Below are 4,657 nucleotides of genomic sequence, written 5' to 3' on the forward strand. Positions count from 1 at the left end.
CAAGCTAGAAGCATCCAGTGATATAAAAGATATGTATACATTTCCACAGCTCCTGGCCTAGAAGCAAAGAACAGTAAGAAGCCTAGAAGAAAGTAGCAGAAATGCCCTACATTGGAGAGGGGGGGGGGGGGGCGCGGGGGGCATGGGCTGATAAGAAAGCTTTGATGCACTGTTGAATGCTAAGGAGGGAGATAGATGAATCCATACACATGTTTATTGCTTGCTTGCTTTCTCTCTTCTTGGCTCTTTCTTGATAACTATCTTCTTTTATTAAGCTGTCCCATTGTATGCTAAGTTATGGTGGGCTGGGGCTGATCCCTTCACAAAGGGTCTTTGTGCTGGGATTCCCTCCACAAACTGGGGAGATTCACTCCTCCCAGGAAGGCTGCCCCGCCCCCTTGTTTACCTAAGCCAGCGTTATTTTCTGTCTTGTTTTCCTTGGGCATCATGGGGATGTCAGGAGCGTGAGAAAGACAAGGGAGCGGATCTGGCATCTATACGCTGGACGTGATCGAAGGCTTTGCGTCCAGCGTGTACCCCTTACAGAGCTGATGGAGAACTTTGATTCCCACAGAGCCGGGCCGGGTCCTGGAAAAGCCCCTCTGTCCCTCCCCCACTGGAGGCTGCGGGAAGTGATCTGATAGTGACTGCTTGTCCCTCGACGAATGTCCCTGTGCCCTTAAAAGATACGGACTGGTATTCTGTGGTGGTAAATACACAGGTAGCCAGGCATTTGCCCGTTCCCCGTCTCCACATGCAGAGCTCCGTGTCATGTGCCCTGTTTGTGTTGTTCAGCCAGCAACACAAACCCTTGCAGAATCGCACTTTCTCAATGGTAATAAAAATAAATATGTAACTAAATTAAAATCCTCTATTCCCTGGTTTGGTTTTTTCCTCCTAGATTAAGATCTTTATGCTAAGAAAGACAGGGGTGGGATGGGGGCAGGTGGGGACAGTACAGAAGGTAGCTGGAAAGCCAGATGAAACCCATGTTTATTTCTGGTGCCATATTGAAAACTAACTGTTCGCTCTTTGAAAGCAGTGTTTGGAGGTGGGGTGGCGGGGAACACTGCCATGATCCTGAACTGAACTCTGTGGTGATCCACAAGATCCCCGAGTTCATTCCGACTCATCGCGACCCTATAGGACGGGGTAGAACTGCCCTGATGGGTTTGCAAGGTGGTAACTCTTCACGGGAGTAGAAAGTCTCATCTTTCTCACACAAAGCAGCTGGTGGATTCGAACTGCTAACCTTTCTGTTAGCAGCCCAGGAGTGATCCAGGATAAACTACCCTTGATCATGGATGATGGGCTGTAGTAAAAATGTTTTCATTGGCAGGGGGTAGGGGCGGGGTGGCGGGGACTGGGTCTTTTTTTTTTTTTTTTTTCTGAAAAGGAGGAGGGTTGGGCTAAATCCGTTCGGAACCTATGCTCTGAAGGGGAAACAGTTCTCCAAGGACTTGGCAAGTATCAATACACATATGCTTATCTACATAGAAGCGTGTATTCTTCACTCGAGGTTCATCATAGCCCGACGTGAAAGACCAAACACAAGGTCCAACACCCCCCCCCCTCCGATGAACGGATGAGCAAACTGTGGACTCTTATCAATAAATACAATGGAATCTCATCAATAAAAATGAAGTAAAAAAAACAACAACTAAGGAACAGAGTTCCTGGTGGGCTTCAAGCTAAATGAAATGAGGGCGGCAGAGATCGCAGTAGTGGCATTGTCGGAGGGCCTGCGGTGGCCCTTTGGGGGGGCACTGCCCCCCCTATACACTCATAAACAGTCTCCTGCCCCTGGGAACTGACGGCCTGGGTTATGAGGCTCACAATGAGTTCCCCAGATGGCGCCCCCAGAGTGGGGATCCTCTCAGAGGGATAAAGAAAGAGCTAGAGGCTTCTGTTTGCTTTGTTTTGTTCTAGTTATGTTTTGAAAAGGCAATACATTAGCATGCATCAAGAGCCACAAGTGTTTAAAACAGGAAAACAACCATGAAAAGTCCCTTCACTCTGTCCTGAAGTTCCTGCTCCTCTTTTCCCAAAAGTGACCATCACCGGTTTCTTTTGTACCATTTTGTCAACGCATTGTGCAGATCTATTTAAATAAACTTGTCTCCGGCTACCCCTTCCCCCCATGCATTTACTCCAACATTAATACACTGTACAGATGCTTTGGCAAATCTTCCCCTGCAGTACTAACGTCTGGGCTTTCATTCCATCTCAAAGCTAGAAGAGCTTCCTCCATCTTTGTGTGTGTGTGGGGGGCGGGGGCTGTATAGTGCCCCACCTCACAAATGTATCCCTACCTATCCAGCCAGTCCCCAAACAGGGCTACTAACCTGGAGCAGCCGCCCATCATTCACCCGACGTGTCATTCTGCAGGCTGGAGGTCCACACTTCCAGTTAGGAGGTCGCAGGACTTGTTCTTGGCCCATTGGTACAGAGGGAACAATTTGAGCTGCCTATCTTGATTAAGGAGACTAGCTTGCCATGCCTTTATTTTTATTTAACCAGAAAGCCACCCCTATCCACAACTCTGAGATCAGAAGGAGCTAGACATGACGTGGCTACCAGGAACAACTGCTCTGTAAAGGAGTGAGATGGAGCTGTGGAGTGAGCTCCCTTTCAGACCTGCAGGGTGACCAGGGCTGTAGACTGGGCTTTTACACATCACTCTTCAAACAGTAAGCCTGGTCTTGTTTTGTTGGTTTTTTTTATAAATTTTAGTTTTATTCCACATTTTCTTCTCACCCTGTCCAGGATCTTCTAATATGATCCCGTATAGAGTAGGAGAAAAATGTGGAACAAAACTCATTCCTACAAAAGACCAAGATTACTGGTCAGATAGAGACAGGTGGAACCCCCAAAGCTATCGTCCTTAGTCAGCCTGCAGGCTTGAACCTCAGCTGCCTCCATGACTCTGTTTCCAGCCACAGAATGGACAGTCTTTTAGGGACACGGTAACACACCGAGGTCTGCCCCTGCTCAGTAATCAACCAGTTCAGCTCCAAACGGCAGCAAGCCAGGAAGGGTTAGGAAAGAAAGATGTGAGGAATGAACCAGTAGGCCACGAGGGCTCCTTTAAGCTTTGTATTGATTGTCCATACCCTGGGTGGTGCCAATCAACACAAACTCAACCGCTCGGCGGAAGGAAGGTGCGCAGCTTGAAGCCACCCAGAGGTGCCTTCCAGGACAGGCTTGGCGATCAGCTTGTGAAAAGCCACAGGCATGCAAGGCTCATGGAGTGAGTCCACCCTGCACACACAGGGGTCTCCATGAGCCAGAGCCAACTGGATGGCAATGGGCAACCCCAACAACAGTCATCGTTCAATGTTAACGGACCCAAGCAACACCGGTGTTCCCTGCAGACTAAACCAATCCATAAAAAATGCGTTCATTCAAGGCCCTCCTTGAATTCTGAGTCCTCGACCCATCCACCCCACACCTCAAAATCCATTCCCCTCTGCTGTGAGTGGTTGGGCTCGTATCCCTCCAGACCGATCTCTGGGGTTGTTTCACATACAGGTCCCACCCCCCGTTATCCGAAAGCACAGCGTTCTGAGAGAAGCTTTCTTGGACTGAAAGGGCGGAAAGGAAAGAAGCAGTTGCCATTCATTTACAAGATACCGCCTCCCTGCTTCCCTCTGATGGGATCTCCACTGGGGCCAGATGTGCTTGGTGGAGTCCAGAGTCAGTCCCCTGAGGCCCCTTCATGAGATCCACAGAGGCTCCCACCTGTTCAGGTGTGTGTTGCTTAACGTCCAAAATATACGTCCTGTGAAATAGGCTCTAAGACGTTTGGGATGTTTTGGGAACACCACGTTAGAACCTTCTGGGAGTCCACTTCCGGTCATCCTCCTCGCCCTGGCTGCTACCATGACCCCTGGCACTGGAGCTGCTGACTGAGGCTGGAGTGACAGGTGGCAGCGATGGCAGCTGAAAGGGTGACAGGGAGAGCAGAGTGAGGAGGGAGTGGAGCCCCACCAGCCCCACTTACGGTTCCATCCCCTGAGCAGCGGGAGTAGCCCAGCCCCCTCAGTGCTCACGTGTCCTCAGACAAAGCCGAGAGCCTGTGCCCAGAGCCATGTCCTCAGCTACTGGCATTCCACCCATGGGCCCAAGGAGTCTGGCTTCAGGCTCTTTACAACATCAACCCACTGCTGTGGAATCAATCCTGACCCTTTACAGAGTTTGTAAGACTGCACATCTTTATAGGAACAGCCAAGTTCACTGTTCTCCCAGAGGGAGGCTAGTGGGTTTGAACTGCTGACCTTGTGTCTAATAGCTCCGTGCAACACCCCAGTGCCACCAGGCTTTAAAAGAAGGGCCACTTTTTCCTTGTGGGAGGGGGGGGGATGAGGAATAAAAACCATGATTAAAAATCTAATGGGCCACAGGTGTGTCCACCGTCAGACGTTGGACGATAAGCGGTGGACACTTGTGCAGAGGTGTTTGTGTGCGTGCACACAGATATCTGTATGGTTTTACAGCAATGCCCGTCAGGCTTGGCTGTGCCCAGGAGCCACGTGTGGGTTTTCTGCGAAAATGCAGGTCATGATTCTGCAAGTCACTGTTCCTAGCAAGCCCCCAGGGGTTGCTGCTGCTGTGTGAGAGGGGTGTTTCCATTTTTTATTTGCTTTTTTATACCATA

The sequence above is a fragment of the Echinops telfairi genome, unplaced genomic scaffold, assembly GCF_000313985.2.
Source record: "Echinops telfairi isolate 266 unplaced genomic scaffold, ASM31398v2 ScPeMD7_5592;HRSCAF=6446, whole genome shotgun sequence".
In the NCBI taxonomy this organism is placed as follows: domain Eukaryota; kingdom Metazoa; phylum Chordata; class Mammalia; order Afrosoricida; family Tenrecidae; genus Echinops; species Echinops telfairi.